The sequence below is a fragment of the Pituophis catenifer genome, unplaced genomic scaffold, assembly GCF_029215685.1.
Source record: "Pituophis catenifer annectens isolate HBS135680 unplaced genomic scaffold, rPitCat1.0.hap2 SCAF_19, whole genome shotgun sequence".
NCBI lineage: Eukaryota > Metazoa > Chordata > Lepidosauria > Squamata > Colubridae > Pituophis > Pituophis catenifer.
In genome coordinates this window covers 1,895,431-1,914,612 of record NW_027256899.1, presented here as the reverse complement: position 1 = coordinate 1,914,612, position 19,182 = coordinate 1,895,431, and positions in this window count along the sequence as shown.

Genomic DNA, 19,182 nt, shown 5'->3' with positions numbered 1-19,182 from the left:
AACGACCTCCCCTTTTTTTCTTTTCTCTGCTAAAGACACAAATACTGTACTGAATTTAGTATATTCTAAAGACTTGACCTCTTCTTTTTTTATATGAACTTCTTGTATGCAAATTATATCCGGGTTTTGTTTTACCAATTTTGACAATATTATCCTTCTTTTTTTATAGTCATTTAAGCCGTTAACATTTAGGGAAAAAAAAAATTATACCATTCATTCCTAACCTTTGTACCTAGTTCCTAGTTCTTTTTTGTTTTAAGGTTACTGCTCTCACCGGTCTGGTTTTTTTCCCTTTTTCTTCTTCTTCTCTTTTGTTCTCCTCTTCTATATCTTCCTTTGTATTTTGTTCTTGTGAAGTTTCTTCTTCTGTATTTGCCGTGTCAATTTCCTCCTTGCTATTTTGCTCCTCTTCCCCTCCCCTTAGCTGATCCAGGAAGTCCTGTGCTGCACTTAAATTGTCAATTTTAATTTTCCTTCCCTGCCATGAGATTAACATCCCCTCTGGCAGGAGCCATCTAAATATTATACTTCTTCTATTCAGTTGACTTGTCAAAAATTTTATAGTTCTTCCTCCCTTCCCTCACTCTTCTTGGTATTTGTTTTAAAATAATCACCTCTTTTCCTCTAAATGTGATTTGTTCCTCTCGCGCTATGTTGTATAAGATGTCCCTCACTTTTTTTCTGGTGAATCTTACATGGACCTCCCTAGGGAGCCTATTCCTTCTCGTATAATTTGTTTGGACTCTGTAGACCTCATCAAGCTCTCTAATAATTTCCTGTTTATCTCGCTGGATAGCATCCGCGATCAACTCAGCCATCTTATCACCCAAATCTTCTTCTTTGTCTTCGCCTATATTTTGAAAACGAAGATAGAATGAGGCCTTTCCATTTCAAGATGAATTAAAGAATCTTCCATTTCCTTGTTCTGCATCGAGAGGGTTTGATCTACCATATCCAATTTCTTTTCATTTTGTTCAATCCTTTGTTTTGCTTTTTGGATTCTTTCCTCATTATTAACAATTGCCACTTGGATCTCATTCATCTTTGAGTCTAACACATGAATATCCGATTTTAGTTCTGAGTGGTTGTTCAGCAGTTTCTCTTGCATCGCTAACATAGTTTCTTGGATTAGTGACAGAGAGGACTGTACGGTTTGTAGTGTTGGGGTTATTGGAGTTTTATCTATTTTCTGTAGGCCTTCTAGTGACTTATGTGCAGCTGGGGATGACGTCACTAAAGTAGGATTAGATGGTACTTTTTTACTGGATTTCAGAATTGTTGAAGTCATGGTTGCCATTCTTTCAAAATTAGCTTTTGTTCTCTTATTATTATTTCAATATTTCGCCAAATAATCATTCAGTGGCACTTGCCACTGTTTTCCACTATTGAATACTTCTTAAATTCCTAATCCGGTTGCTTGCTTATTAAGTGAAGGGGGTCTATTTATTTAAGGACTCTTCCTTGAGTTCCTATCTTTGGCCTTCTTTAATTAATCCCAGTAACTTCTTAGTAAAATTATTTCACTTAACAGATAATACCAACAAACACTAAATCTCTTAACTCTTGGCTAATATTATGAGCCTAGTCTAAATCAATTATGAAATTAATTAAATATAGCAATTACTAATGAGCTATTAAAAAAACAATTAGATTTAAGCTTAATATATAATTAATAATTAATTAATTAATTAGCAAGATAATTTTTCACCAAGATATAAATAAAGAAATCTTACAATTTAATTTGTTAATTTACCAGTTAGTAGAAAGTATAAATTTCTCAAGAGAGTTTTGCCAGCAATCCAGAGAAAAGAGTATATGTATATATATTTGTATCAATTTATAACCAATGTCAGAATGTCAGATTTATTATGACTATAGGATTCTTCCTCCGTTTCTCCAAATATCAAGTATATAACGTTCTTTGAAGTTCTTTAATACTCAACCTCCACACTCTTCCAAATCTTGCCAGTCAATTATTCTGACAGTTCTCTATGGTTTTCTGCTGCTAGATTGTCCAACGACAGCCTCTCTGTTGTCTCCTGAGAAATCCTTATAATGGCTGCACTTCCTGTTCTTCTAGGACACTCAGATCTCTCTCCCACTTACTCATTCTCCAATCGGACTGTGGCAATAAACAACGAAGTAAAGATACTTCAAAAGACTTGTCTCTTGCTTTACTCTGCCACCAAGCCTCTTCTTATGCCAATAATCCTAGTGATCGCTTTCTCCTCTCTGCTGGCTCGTCGGGTTCTCTCGTTCTCACTCCTCTCGCTCTCACTCAGCTCCAGTCGCCACTCGCTCCCTTCTGAGACCTTCACCCCGACTCCACCAGCCCCTTCCTCCGATGTCACTCTCACGAACTAGGGAAGGTATGGTAGTCCCACTTCGCCACTGCAACCTCCGATCTCTGATCTCTGATCTCCCGTCTTGTTGCTGGTTACCACCGCTTCAGGTCCGCCATAACTAGCAGACTCACGCGTGCTAGGTTGACAGAGCCGTCCTGGTCTTGCGAAAAGTGATTGTGTTTCACTTTTTCGCTCCCCTGGCTCTCTCTTTCGTCCGCAAAGCTCTCCGGGCTTCACGCCCCCGAAGGGATCCCCAAAACACGGTGACAGGCGGTGATGAGGAGCGGTGGTCACTCACTCAGCACCATGTCGCCGCGGGTCACCAACCGGAAGTCTTTAAAAGAGTTGGAAGGGACCTTGTAGGTCATCTAGTCTAAGCAGACCCTACACCATTTCTGACAGATGACGGTCCAATCTCTTCTTGAAAGCTTCCAGTGATGAAGCTCCCACAACTTCTGAAGGCAACTTTATCTCTTTATTTCCAGGTTGAATCTCTCCTTGTTCAGTTTCCATCCATTATTCCTTGTCCTGCCTTTGTCTGGCTTTTGGGTGCTTTGGAAAATAGCTTGACTCCCTCTTCTCTGTGGCAGCCCCTCAAATTTTGGAAGACTGCTATCATGTCTCCCCGGTCCTTCTCTTCACTAGACCAGCCATTCCCAGTTCCTGCAACCGTTCATTGTATGTTTTAGCCTCCAGTCCCCTAATCCTCTTGGTTGCTCTTCTCTGCACTTTTTCTAGAGTCTCAACATCTTTTTTATAGTGTGGTGACCAAAACTGGATGCAGTTTTCTAGGTGTGGTCTTACTAAGGCTTTATAGGGTGGTATTAGTACCTCTCTTGATCTTGATTGTATCCTTCTGTTAATGCAATTTAGGATTGCATTGACTTTTTTGGCTGCCGCTGCAAACTCTTCACTCATATTTAATTGGTTGTCCACTAAGACTCCAGGATCCTCTCACAGTTACTGCTATTATGCCTGGTTTCCTGCTTGAACAGGGGGTTGGACTAGAAGACCTCCAAGGTCCCTTCCAACCCTTTTATTTTGTTATAAGTTCTGTTATAGGTACACATGTTTAGCCTGCTAAATTCCTATAGGAATACAGTGATTTATACAGATAATGTGATATTATCATTCTTGCACATTGGATTGTTTTGTCTTAATAATTATCTGATAATTTATAAACAAGTTCAAAAGTTATGGTCTTTGTGAAATGACATCATAGCCATAGATGGTCAGCCATTAGAGCAAGTAACACCTTTCCTTACCTGGGGTTGTTTTCCCTGAGCCTGAATCTTGGCTCCCTCATCATCCAAGGAGCTCAGTTAGAGAAAGGGCAGGAGTGAAAGTGGTGCTTAAATGAAAACCTCATAGCTCTCCAGCTTCCTCAGCCCCAATGATTAAAGTATACGAGGCCCAGTTTTTCCCCATGTTCTTACATCAATCTGATGTTTGGGGCTTCAGAGAGAAACCACCAGCAGAACCAACCCAATCTCAGCCTCTGAGGAGGATCTTTGGGTGGGTAAAAGGACTCCAGCTGCTGCCCTCAGAGCTGATTTGGGAATTTACACAACTTCTGCTTTGTCTCAATTCAGAAAATATGGACATTGGCATAAAATTTAATCTATGGAAACTGACAGACTCTGAAAATTGTGGCTGTTGGAACAGACAATACTTCAATGAAAGACCAAACTTGGATTATGCAACTGACAAATTTTATTAGGCTTTGAGGTCTGCCTGTTTCTTGTATAACTGGAGAAAGAAGTTAAAAAATTTCCTCCAGGAAGAATCTGGGATAGAGAAGCAAAAAAAGATGCAGCAATCCTCAAAAATTATAATAGGCCCTGTTATGTATGTATCTATTTTGTGCAGGAAATTCAAATGCACCATTGCTTGTGATTGGTTAACGGTTGTTCCTGAACTGTATATAAAGAGGGCTGTTGCCTGTGTTCTTTGCTGAAGTCTCACCCTGAATTAAAGAGCTGTTGTCACTAGCTTGCTTGTGCCTCTCGTTATTCCCACGCTACAACATTGGTGACGAAGGTAGGATTGAGGCTACAAGAAGCAAATCAAAAAGAGCTTTGAGTTTTAGTCAGGGTGACGAGTGAATACGGAGACATACTGTGATGTCTGCCTACATTCCGCCAAAACCCTTTGACCCAACCCGAGAGAAGTGCGGGTCGTATCTGACCAGCACGAGTGTTCCCTGGAAGCAAGTGAGATGCAAGGGCTCTCTGCAAACCGAAAAAGAACCCTCTTCCTGAACCACTGCCAGACGTTTTCGAGATGGCCAAGTCCCTCTGTGAACCAACTCCGGTTCAGACCGTCCCCTGGGACGTCCTATAAGCAAACCTGAGAGCTCACTATGCTCCAGTTCCTTCGAAGTTTGTACAACGCTACGAACTCCAGCAACAAATACAAAGAGAAGGAGAACTGGCTGCCCTTCAAAAAGCCGCAACGCATTGCGACTACCGGGATCTAGACAACGCACTCCTCGAACAGTTGATTTGTGGCGTGAGAGACACTCGATTGCAGAGGCGCCTACTCGCGAAGCCAGATTTGACATTAGCCGGCGTGCTAGATGAAGCTAGAGGGCACGAAGTGTCCACTAAGGCTTCAGAAGCACTTCAACGTCCACAGTTGGGCTTAGATGGCCCAAAGTCAACACCAGTGCATAGAGAGGAGGCGCAGACCAATACGGAGGAAGAGTTGGACGGGGACATCTTCCACACCGACAAAAAGAAGGGCGAATAAAGTCGTAGCCGAGAATACTGCTTGAGCTGCGGTGGAGCTCACGAGAGACAGTCCTGCAAATACCGAGACACCATTTGCAGGCGTTGTGAAAAGAAAGGCCATTTGGCTAGAGTCTGCAGAGCTCAATTCCCTCAAAATAACAAGCCACGTGACCATCATGACCAACCAGAACCGACACGTTCAAATCAGCCAACCAGAGATGGCAGCGCGAGAAAACGGCGCGAGAATCAAAAGCGAGAGACCTACAGCACGAGAATTGGCCAAGCCAGCACCTCTGTAGAGGAAAAGTTCTACACGAGAGTAGAAATTGAAGGGAGACCATGCGACATGGAGATCGACACCAGGTCTGCCCTGTCAATCATGTCCTGGGTGACGCTTAAAGTACTTCTACCGAAGTTCCAGAGAAACCAGCTTTCACAACAATGAGTTTGCCTCCTCGACTACCAAGGAAACCGAGTTCCTGTGGAAGACGTGGGCACGTTCCGGGTCACCTACGGCGAGTTCCAGAAAGAGCTTTCCCTGACCATCGTCAGCAAGTCGCTGCCAAGCCTCCTGGGCCTAGCTTGGTTCCGAGCCCTCGGCATGGGCTTCACAGGTGTCCACAGCCTCGGCGGACCGTCTCTAAAGGACAGCCTCCTGAACGAGTTCCAGGACGTTTTTGAAGAGATGCTAAGCAAGTATGCGGGGACTCCTATTTCTTTTAATCTAGACCCTAACGTAGCCCAGATTAGGTTAAAGGGAAGACGAGTACCATTTGCCCTAAAGCCAAAAATAGACGCAGAACTTGACAAACTGATCAAACAAGGGATGTTGGTCCCTGTAGATCACGCTAAGTGGGAAACCCCAATAGTCACGCCAGTCAAATCAGACAGATCAATCAGAATCTGCGCTGATTATAAATGCACGATCAATAAGGCACTCCAACAGAGCGCGTACCCAGTTCCAATCGTCCACCATTTGTTGCATTCCCTGGGCCCTGGCAAGATTTTTCCAAAGTTAGACCTTGCGCAGGCGTACCAGCAGCTGCCGGTAGATGACGCTATGGCAGAATCGCAAACTATAGTAACGCACAGAGGTGCGTTCAAATGCACCAGACTGCAGTTTGGGTTTAGCATTGCACCAAGGCTTTTCCAAAGCACTATGGAGCGCCTACTACAAGGACTCCCGGGGGTTGTTCCCTATTTTGACGATGTCCTCATTAGCGGCCAGAATGAGGCTCAGCTTGGAGAAAGAGTTAGACTAGTGCTCACCAGGTTTAGAGAAGCGGGACTTAAGCTCAAAAAGTCTAAATGCAAAATTGCGGTACCCTCCGTAGAATTCTTGGGCTACCAAATTGACAGCACAGGCATTCACCCCACAGAAAGCAAAATAAGGGCCATCCAAAATGCAGCCACACCGAAGTCAAAGGCCGAATTGCAGGCTTTCCTAGGACTCTTGAACTTTTATACCATGTTCCTCAGAGACAAAGCCACTATTGCGGAACCATTACACAGACTGCTAGGAAAAAACGTTCCTTGGGTTTGGGGCAAGTCTGAAGTGGCCGCGTTTAAGGCTGTCAAAAAACTCTTGTCGGAGGACAGTTTCCTTATCCAATACAACTCGGAACTACCGCTTGTTCTTGTCTGCAATGAGTCCCCTTTTGGCGTAGGCGCCGTGTTAAGCCATCAACTGCCAAATGGGTTAGAGGCGCCCATTGCCTATTACTCTCGCACTCTGTCCAGTGCAGAACGAAATTACAGCCAGCTGGACAGGGAAGCCTTAGCAGCTGTGGCGGGGGTCAAAAAATTTCACGAATATTTTTTTGGCCGGACTTTTGAACTTATTACGGACCATCAACCATTGCTGGGACTTTTGGCTGGCGACAAACCAACCCCGGCCGCTCTCTCCCCCCGGATGACCAGGTGGTCTATTTTCCTGGCTGCTTATTCGTATAAACTAATCCACCGACCGGGCCGGACTCTGGGCCATGCTGACGCCCTCAGCCGATGCCCCTTGCCTGATCTGTTGGAAAATCCAACTCCGGAAGCCCCTGTATTGTTGATCGATGTTGTATCCCTGGGGCCCCGCTCATCTGGCGAGGTGGCAAGGGCATCTACCAAAAACACTCTTTTATGGACTGTTATGGGCTGGGTCATGAGGGGTTGGCCAACTAAGGTGGAGAGCCGGGATATTCAAGTGTTTTTTAACAAGAAAAATGAGTTGTCTATGCTGGGGGGCTGTTGATTGTGGGGCGATAGGGTTGTTATCCCCTCAGGGTTAAGGCATCGGGTGTTGGAATTGCTACATGAAGGGCACCCCGGTATTGTCAGAATGAAGAATTTGGCTAGGAGCTATGTGTGGTGGCCACAACTCGACCAAGACATCACTGAGTGGGTGGGAAAATGCAGACCCTGCCAGGAGTCCCACCCGGATCCCCCTTAGCTCCCGTTAGAGAGTGGGAAAAGCCTAAGGGACCATGGGGGAGGATTCATATTGATTTTGCAGGCCCCTTTCAAAGCCAGAACTTTCTTATAATTGTCGACGCTTTTTCCAAATGGCTGGAAATAGCCTTAATGCCATCAACCATTTCCGAGGCAGTAATCAAGGTCCTCAGGAATCTATTCGCAACCCATGGTTTACCAGACACCCTGGTTTCTGATAACGGGCCCCAATTCACAGCAACTCAATTTGAGAGCTACCTGGCCGAGTTAGGAATACGGCACGCATTATCTGCCCCGTTCCATCTGGCTTCAAATGGCCTTGCAGAGAAATTCGTATGAACGACCAAAGAGGCCCTGTCCCGACTCAATGCTGGGGACTGGCAAGCCAGGATAGACCAGTTCTTAGCTGTACAGCATGCAACCCTGTGCACTGCCACAGGGCGCAGCCCAGCAGAACTCCTAATGGGCCGAAAACTTAGGTGCACTCTAGATCGCTTACATCCGAACTATTCCACAGATAATTTCAAGGGGGAAGAGGGAGGATTAAGACATTTCCAAATCGGAACCCCAGTGTTTGCACGAAATTATGTAACGGTCCACTATGGATAGGGGGAGTTATTGTTGGAATCACTGGCCCAAAATCATACATAGTGGACGTGGGGCAGGGTAAAATCTGGAGAAGGCATATAGATCAATTGCGTAAACATTTAAATTGTGAAGCTTGTGAAAGCACCGACATTGTTAAACCTAACTTCCAAAGTTTCCCCGAAACAGCTATCTCAAGCCCGAGTAAACCGGATTACTTAGCGGGTAAACCGGAGTTCCAGCACCGCCCCAGCGAGTCGACACTCCCAGCCGGGAATGGCCACGCCTCTGGAGAAATCCAGGAGGTTCCATTGGCAGAGCCAGGAGAGACGGGAGGTCCGTCTGACTGGCTCGACACCTCACCAACAACTGAACTGCGCAGGTCTACCAGAGTGAAGTCACGCCCTGGTCACCTGTGTGATTTTGTATGTAAATATGTAAATAGATAGGATAAGTGCCTTCTGGGAATGGAGGGGTGTTATGTATGTATCTATTTTGTGTGGGAAATTAAAATGCACCATTGCTTGTGATTGGTTAACGATTGTTCCTGAACTGTATATAAAGAGGGCTGTTGCCTGTGTTCTTTGCTGAAGTCTCACCCTGAATTAAAGAGCTATTGTCACTAGCTTGCTTGTCTCGTTATTCCCGTGCTACAACAGGCCCTTTACTGGAATAGAATACTCCAGTTGGCATTTGCACGTGTTAAACTAATTGTGGTAAATTGTAGGGGTGATACAGTAATATGGTTTACATTTTATTGTTTTTTTAATTTGCTTATTATTTTCCATTATTATGATACAATCTTGCTAATATTCTGTCTTTAATATTTTAAACAATGTCTGATTAACTAACTATTCTAATACATTCATGAGAACCAGGTTGGATTTATTAAAATCTAATATTTTGGAGTTGATCTGACCCCAAATATAACACAGCATTCTTCATTGCTTTTTTTAGATCAATTTTAAAACTGCTTCAGAGGCTCTGAGTGATAAAAGGAAATTCCCCTTTTTCCACCGGATGAATCCTAAAGAAGGATTCCAGTACCCAGCAATTGTCCACCTGCTCCTCCATTTCAGATGGACCCTGATTGGCCTCTTTGCTTCAGACACAGAAAATGGAGAGAATTTCATGAGGATTTTTCCTCCTATGCTTATCAGGAATGGAATTTCTATGGTTATATCACAACTGTTCTCAACAGCTGGATATACCTCATCCCTCAGGGATTCCCTCTCTAAGTGGAGACAAGTCAACGTCTTTGTTTATTTCATGGAATATGAGTCCATTTGGGAGAGAATTCTTCCTTTCCATTTAACATTTATGCATCTGCCAGGACCGATTGAAGGGAAAGTCTGGATCCTCACAAATTTTATAATGTATATACTAAAAAAACGCAGACTTTTCAAATACATCCATAGTATTTTGAACTTTAGTTATCTCTTAAAAGAAAGGCCAATGGATTCTGCTTTTGAACCCTATTTATTTGTGGAAGAAAAGTTACAAGATCATTATTTTCTCTGTTCTCTTTCAAAGAACATCTTTTCTGTCAAAGGCCGCAGAAGATGCACCCAGAAAGCCCCAATGGAGACCCAGAAGAAAAGGAACAGAAGAAGGTTCCCAAATCTCTACCATGATTACAGTTTCATTCAGACTCTGGCCCAGGCCTTGAATGCGGCCTATTCCTCCAGATCGAGGAGGAGAAGGAAGGAAGGAGAAAAGACTTTGGGGTCTCCAAGGCTGCAGCCGTGGCAGGTATGGGGGTCCCAATATGGATCCATCAATCTTAGATCCTTTGGAGGAGGAATCCAGAGGAGAAGGAGGGGAACCATCTCAAGAGATCTGTACAATTCAATTACTCAGGGAATAATGGTTCCAAAGAGTAGATACCATGGCATTTTTATATTAAACTCTGCTCATTTGAAAATGCTGTATTCTTTCTTAAATGAATTCCTGTATTTGTGGGTTTGTGATGAGCATGGTGGAATTTCCCCTTTGTTCCATCCCCACTGCAGGTGGGTCTGTGTGCAGCTCAACAGGCAGCTAAACCCCTCTCTTCTCCTCCAGTGAAAGGGAGCCTGGGGTGGATCTGTCATGAATAAATGCCTTATTCTTGAATGAAGAAAATATATGCTCATGGAATACCAAGGGTTAACTTATTCTTCCTTCCATAATGTATTCCTCTCTAACCACTCCTCCTCTCTAATCCCGTCTCACTGGTATAAAAGGAGATGTACACTCCTCCTCCTGGCTTCTATCTGCTATCACTCTGTGAATATAGAATGCCTTCTGTAAATAAATAATACTTTGTTTGAATACTACAATTCTGAATTCTTTATTGAGTCCAATCCTCGAATTATGGCAACAATCTGGTAGCAGAGGATGGTTGGCTGACTCAATAAGAAACAGACATGCCAAAGAAAGAAAACTCCAGAAACAAAAGAGAAAGACCCAACACCAGGGCACACGACAAAGAAATGGAAACAGATCAAGAAATGATCGATGAATCTATAACTAAAATGACAAGAGAATCTGAAAACTTCAATACAGACAACAAAGAGGTAATCGATGAACCCGACGACCAAGAAGCGAGCGAGACAGAAAACAACACGCTCAGATCAGAAATACTAAAACTACTGAAAAGCCAAAAAAACGACAAGAATCTCATCGCGAACCTTCAAGACATCATAAAAGATAGCGGAGCAGCGACAGAAAACCACGACAAAGCACCAGAATCTAAAGATCACAAAATGGTAAGCGAATTACCTATAGATGAGAGTATAACTAAAAGAAAGACTAACGGTCCTGCGTGAAATTTTGAATGGCAGCCATCTTGGTTTTCTCAGCCCACCAAAATGGCCGACTCAGAACCAATCAGAAAGCAGAGTTCAAAACGGCTGGAGCGAAAGGCTTTACACAGCATGAAAAATAGAAAAGAAAAATTCTATTCATCAGGAGAATCTGATACAGATACCGAAGAAACACCAAATGAATTACAAATCGAAACAGCTATGAAAACACTTTTTGCAACCTTCGGTCCGAATTTAAAGATATCGAAGAAATCGACGGAAATACCAAAACCAGCCGATCAAGTAGCAAAGAAAAGACAAACAGCACAACCCAAAAGCAAAGATAGAGAAGCAAGCAAGCAAACGTTTCAACATCTATCCACTCCAACCTGAACGACAAGAACGCTAACGCCCGAACCCAGAGAGCCTTGCAAGTACTCGCCCACACCGCAAACACTTCCGGGAGCCAGAGGCCTCAACCAAGACGACTGCGATGGAAGAAAGCAAGCCCCGATCCCCACCTGGACACCTAAAGTCGAGCCAGAGAGCGAGTCATCAGAGGAAGAGCACTACGAGGAAGCTACAGCGATGAGAACCTCTCCCGACAGCTTCAGGAACGAAATGAACTATGCGCATGCGCAAATACGCCCAGATGAATAGAGACAATAAAGAACAGAGAGAACCATTTAGACTAATCGCGAGTATACCTACACCATTCTGCAATTATCAGCATATACAGGACCATGGACAGCCTCCAGTTGTAAGTAATGCAACAAATAACATTGGAAACTTACCTAATGATTTTCCAAAATTGAGAATAGACGGTATTAATTTACAGGAATGGAGTCAGCAACTCCAGGTTGTTTTCTTAAAAGAGAATTTATTGTTTTTCATAACTAATCCTCCTAAAAAACCATGGACCCTAAAATTGGACTGCCTACACCATAGAGCATTTTATTTATTAATCTCTAGTATATCACCTGCTATCTATCATAGTATTAAGCATAATCTAACTGTCTCAGAAATAATTCATTGTATGTTTAAACTGTTCCATAGTGAGAGTGTGGCAACCACAACGAGAATGTCTAAAAACTTTTTCTCAGCCAGGATAAAACTTGGAACTACTATAACTGAACATTTATTATTACTAAACTCAATTAGAGCAGAACTTCATTTAAGGGGAGAAATAATATCTGACCAGACAATGAAAAGCGTTATCATTAATTCATTAGACTCATCATGGGACAATTACATATCACATTTGGATACAATTAATTTAGGATATCTATCTATAGAGAGTTTATCAAATAGGTTAATAGCTGAAGATAATTTGAGAAGAAGCCGCTACAGTACATACGAAGAACACAGACAGACCAAAAGGGTAGCATTCCAAGACAGGTATCAAGAATCAATTGAGTGCTATAACTGTGGGTTCAAAGAACATTATAGAAGAGACTGTCCAAAACCTCCTAGGGAAAGACAAAAACATGACACAAGAAGCAGGTACCACGATAGACAATCATCCATTGACAGATACAGACATAGAAATTCACCAAACTTTAGAGAACATAGAGGGGGCAGAGATAACTCAAGAGATAGAAAGTCTGGATCATTGTACGGATTAGATAAGCACACAATAATCAAAAAACAAAACCCAAAGGATAATGCCTGGCTCATTGATTCCGGAGCAACAATTCACACAACACACGATAAGAGAATATTATCTTCCTTCATAGAAGATAGATTTGTAATTAAAGTAGCAAACCAAGAGGAAGTCCAAGTCATTGGAAGAGGAAATGTAGAATTACCCGGTCTAGGGAAAATAGAGGGGGTTCTACTAATACCCAAAATACCTCACAACATTCTTAGTGCAATAAAGCTAAGCAGGGACTCTAACATAAACATAATATTCTCAAAGGGAAAAGTAACCCTAGAGAAAAACAAAATAAACATAGGTAATATAATTATCAAAGGAGATTTACCATATTTGATCACAGAAGAAAGATGGCTACACAACATTGATTCAAACATAGAAAATGACACTAGCATAGAAAATGAAAATGATATTGATAGTGACAATGAGGAACATGAACCAGAACATAATGATGAAACTGTATCTGTCAGCAATACACACACTAACAAAAGACCAATAATTGGAAAACCAATTCATGATGAATGTGCACATATATTACACAGAAAATTAGGACATGCTAGTTTTCCTGTGATACAAAAAATGATTGAACATACTGAAGGTGTTAAAATAAAAGACTGTAAAAATTACTTGGAATGTTCAGTATGTAAATCCTCAAAACTCAGAATCAAGCCCAGACCCAAAAAGGCAACAAGATCATCAAATCATATTTTTAATCTAGTACATATGGATCTAGTTGGTCCATTGACTCCATCAATTACATACAAAAAACGATATTTTCTTACTATTGTAGACGACTACAGTCGTTATGGTTTTGTCTACACTTTAAGACACAAAGATGAAACATTCCAAAAGTTTAAAGAATTTTATAAACGTGTAGAAACACAACACAACATAAAAATAAAACAAATCATGACAGATAGGGGATCTGAATTCATGTCAAGGGAATTCTCCCAATGGTTAAAGGGAAAAGGAATGTTACATTTCACCTCTAGTCCTTTCTCTGCTTTTCAAAATGGAGTAGCGGAACGAAAAAACTCGACACTACAAACCATGATTAGATGTACATTAGTGGATGCTGGTTTAGGCAAGCATTTCTGGTCAGAAGCACTATTATATTCCAATTATACACTTAACCGACTTTGGTCTAGTGTCATAAATAAAACACCATACGAATTGATGTATAGTAAAAAACCCAAGATAGACCACATGCATGTATTTGGAGTTACAGCAGATGTACATATACCGAAACAATTGAGACGTAAGGGAGATAATGTATCTAGGATACATTACAGGAGGCTCAGGTTCATGGGCTATGAAACAGGTACAAAAGGATATAGATTTATTGACAATAATAACAAATTTGTAATTTCTAGGACAGCTGTATTTCACGAACAGGCCAATTGGTCTAAGATACATCTTAATGAGATACTCCCAATAACAAGACCAGATATTAAAACACAAGATAAAACAAAAGGGGAAGGACAAAACTGTAGTACACTAAAGAGCAACACCAAAACATGGATGGGAAATTGCCCCAAAATCAAAACAGATTCATTAACACAAAAGGAAGCAAGATATTTGCATGATAACAACAGCAGACCAGAAAGAACAATTAGATGCAACAGAAATCAAGTACCAGAAAGATATAAGGATTACATAATGCATATAAATAATGATACATCAACACCTAATACATATGAAGAAGTATTAAAACTCCCCACAGAAGAAAGAAAGAAATGGGAATTAGCCATGGCCAAAGAAATGGACAGTTTACGAGAACTCAAAGTATTCACTCCAACACCAGTTCCAAAAGATAAGACAATTATAGGCACTAGGTGGATATTTAAAATTAAGAATCTAGAAGGGGGTAACACATTATATAAAGCAAGATTGGTTGCACAGGGCTTTGCCCAAAGATATCCTGAGAATTATACCAACACATATTCTCCCACTGTAAGAACTGAAAGTGTTAAGACAGCTCTAGTAATAGCCTCAGCCCTTAATCTTGAAGTCTTTCAATACGATATACAAACTGCATATCTACATGCAAAACTCGATAAGGAAATATATGTAAGAGCTCCTCATAGTCAAAGCACAAATAGAAACGAAACATGGTTACTAAACAAAAGTTTGTATGGATTGAAGCAATCCGGCAAACGCTGGTATGAATGCTTGGTCAACGTACTCAAAACTATGAACTTCAATGCTACAACTGCAGACAATTGTTTCTTTGTTAGAAGAGAAGGTGAATCATTAGAATTTGTGTTAATTTATGTGGATGACATTTTGTATATTGGCAAACTAGATATATTTGTAACAAAATTGGGAGAACACTTCTCATTGAAGTCATTGGGGAAAGTAAATAAATATCTTGGAGTACAGATTAGTAAAACTAAAAAAGGATTTAGATTATCTCAGAAGGATAAAATTATTGAACTCTTGAACAGATGCAATATGAATGATGCAAAGCCTTGTGACACCCCAATGCAGGCTGATTTCCTAAAAAATATGAATGAATTATCTCCCGAGTTTAATGACAATACACTTTACAGATCAGTCATCGGTTCTCTTTTATATATTGCTAATTGGACCAGACCTGATATTGCCCTACCCCTTAATTTATTGTCCAGATATGTCAGTAAACCCCTAATTTATCATTGGGAAGCAATTAAAAGAGTGTTAAGGTATTTAAAACATAGTTTAGACTTTTGCTTATTGTTAGAGCCCAACAATGTTAAAGAGCCTATTCTTACTTGTTACGCTGATGCTGACTGGGCAGGCGACACTAAGAGCAGGAAGAGCACTTCCGGCTATGTATTCTTTCTTAATAACTGCCCAGTCTACTGGTATACTGGAAAACAGGATTTAGTAGCTACATCAACCACTGAAGCAGAGTATATTTGTTTGTCAAAAGCTTCTAATAATCTCATATGGTTCAATGATTTATTAACTAACGTTTGGAAGAGTCCTTCACAACCATTTACTATATATGAAGATAACAAAGCTGCAATAGAGATATCTAGAGCAGACGCTATTGGTCAAAGATCTAGGCATATAGATATCAAATACAAACATGTAAGACAATTGTCTCAAGATGGATTCATTAAAGCTATTCATTGGGACACTACAGAACAAATAGCTGATATATTGACTAAACCTTTACAATCAAAACAACATAAATATTTAACTTCAAAATTGCATGTCCTATATTGTTCTGACTCTGAATGTAATTACTGTTGTATATCGAATCGGCATTTAGAGGGGGATTTGTCATGAATAAATGCCTCATTCTTGAATGAAGAAAATATATGCTCATGGAATACCAAGGGTTAACTTATTCTTCCTTCCATAATGTATTCCTCTCTAACCACTCCTCCTCTCTAATCCCGCCTCACTGGTATAAAAGGAGATGTACACTCCTCCTCCTGGCTTCTATCTGCTATCACTCTGTGAATATAGAATGCCTTCTGTAAATAAATAATACTTTGTTTGAATACTACAATTCTGAATTCTTTATTGAGTCCGATCCTCGAATTACGGCAACAGGATCTGGGTGTTTCATTGGGAGAAAAGGGCACGGAGAAACTGAGGAAGTGCACAGAGTGAGAATCAAATATAAATAGGAGATAGGCAGCATTAACTATCAGCCAGCAAAGAAGCATCTGGAACCTCTCCAGCGATGCTCCGTGTGAGGGACGGAGGCCTCCGGATGACCATGTGTCTCGGTCAAACCGGCTGCTTCCGTCTCCTCCAAAGGCTGAGAGAAAAAGGAGTCTGGCTTCAGACCATACAGTTAGGCTTATCTGCCCCCGGCCACTAGGTGGGGCTAGAGCAACAACAACACAATAGATACATGTTGTGGCATGACAACCTTCATAAATTTGAAGGAGACCCTGAGACCATCTAGCCAACCCCTCCTCTCTGCAGGAATCCCAGTTAAAGCTTTTCTGACTGATGGCTGCTCAGTCTTTGCATTCAGACAATCCATGAAGAGGAGACTGAACTTCTCTGCTTTACTGGCTCAGCTCTAAAACAGCTCATCCTTTTATCATATTTTTTCTCTCATTCAGCTAAATTCTCCTCTCTTGCAACTGAATTCATTTTTCCGTGTTTGACACTCTGGAATAATAGTGAGCAGATCTTACACTCGTGTGTAACGTGTGTCAGTGATTGAAAGAGGGCTGCATCCTCCCTTCTCCAACCGAGAGATTGTGTCAGTTGGAAAAGGGGCTCCCAGACTCCTCCTGATCTTCAGCTCTTCTCCTTGTTTTCTTTCCTCAAGGCTAAGAGCAGCTCCTTTGATCTCTTCCTTGGCTTATTTCTCTTTCCCTGAAGTTCACACGTAGATTTTGTGCAAATTCTCCTCCAGGCTTGGTGCCTGCAAGGGGACCTGGTCCTTGAGTTGGGGTCTCCCCAAACCACAACGTTCACTTCCTGAGATTCTTATGGTTGCATTTGCCTTCTTTCCAGGAACATCTCCCTGCTGACTCAGATTCTGTTTCCAATTAACTACCATTTTGAGATCATTTTCACAAACATGCCTATCAAGTTTGGTATCCTTCATCTTTCTTCCAGTCCCTCATTCATGTTCTTATATGAGACTCTATTATTAGTCAAGTCCTAGTTGCTAAAACTCAGATTTTTTCTGTTGCTTTTTACTCATGTACCCTTCTCTGTGTCCTAATGATAAATATTGTTTCTGGAAACTTGATATTCCTCTTATTAAATTTTATTTTATTCAAAAAGGTAAAATATAAGCTTCAAAAAATAAAACTATTACAAAGACAAAACAAAACTAGACAAAACATTTTTCAAAAATTGTGCATTAAAAACAGAGAAAAACATGCATATTGTGCCCCTAGTTGAATACAATACAGCAATAATAGTTTCTCCCCCTTGCAAAATGGGCCCACAATTATAAACTACACATCTATTTGCAACTACTTGACCTGTCATCTGTCTGCTGTATATAAAAACGTGGTTAACAGGCAATTCAACAATAAAGTTAAATTTCAAAACTTCAAAATGGTCTGTAATCTGCTATTGTATTTAACTCACAGAAAAATTGCAGGGGCTTCTTATCTACCACAGATCACCACAATCATTACCTCTGATCCATCCAGAATCTGTCCAGGGTTAAACATCTTCGTTTGATTCTTAATAATAATACATTTCCTTAAAAATTTTAATTAGGATCTTTCCCAACAACTGCTTTCCATTCCCCAAAGTCACAGGACCTCCTGTAAATTGAAACACGAGAACTCTTAAAACTTGTTTTCCAGTTAAGTATGACAATCCATTCCCTCAATCTTCTTGAAAGAATCCATTTCTTCAGTCATCCGTTCTGCCCACTTTGAGTCTTCAGGGTCCATGGCCTCTCCAGCCATCTCCAAGCAGCCTGCCTTCAAACCAGACTCCATCTTCAGGGATGCCAGAAGCAAATTAATTTCCAGTCCATCCATCCATTCAATCCATCCGATTCAACAATTGTAGCTTGCTTCTGATTATTGCCTTTAAGTTGATTTAAAAGCCTTGTTATTTTATCAAACTTTTAAAATGAAGTTTCAAATAAGGCTTGTAAGTTATTCTTTAAATCACATCAAATTAGCTTACTCTAAGATCGTATTAATTACTGTATTAATGACAACATAGAAAAATTGATGGCCAATGGCAAATTGTTATCCATCACCTTCAGGTTTCATAGGAAAGATTAAAAAGGGTTAAAAACTATTTGTGTATCATTTTGAAGACAGTTTTTATCTACTTAGTTATCATACCATCCACCTCTCAGGTTTCTAATCATACCACGCAATTGTTTGCGAGTCCTTTACTGAAATCCAGTGATATCACCAGAGTTCCCATAATCTATTTAGGAAGTGTAATGATGTGTGAGAATGACTTTTGGGATGAGGGGAAGAGAGGCTGCCTAGGGAAGGATCAGAGGAGAGGGGAGATTCCTGCAGCTGCATAATGGGAGAGAAAGAAACTCAGAAAGGATCCTGGCTAAATTTTCAGGCTGAGAAAGAGTTGGTGTGAGATTTGTTCTTTCAGATCTGCAACATTTTGTTAATGTCGCATTAAAATCAAGTAGAATTAGCATATCTGGAGGTGTTTTCCATCAGGATGACCAGGGAGAAGATTAGCCTGACAACTTTCTTCTTGATCAACCCATGCTTTCTGGGAATCAACCTCTTGTTTACAAAGAGTTTATGAATCATCTTTTTTTTCTCTGTTCATTTTTTTTGTCATCTGCTCTAGAATGTTCCCTATAATTGACCGATTGTGTCCATTATATTTTTTCTATATTTTGTCAGTATATGATTGACAATTTTTTCTCAGAACCAGAGACATTTTTATTAGGGATCTTACCAGAGACATTTAATAAAGAATTGCAATATTTAATTGTGAATGTGTTAACAGCAGCTAGAATGCTATTTGCCAAAAATTGGAAAGGAGAGAAGATACTTATTGATGAAGAAATTATTAAGAAAATGTTGGATTGTGCTGAAATGAGTAAATTGACATTTGAAATAAGAGAATAGGAAGATAAACAATATTATTTGATATGGGATTTATTTTATCAATGGATAGATAATAAAACATGGAGATGAAATATGATATATGAAATGAAATTAAGATAA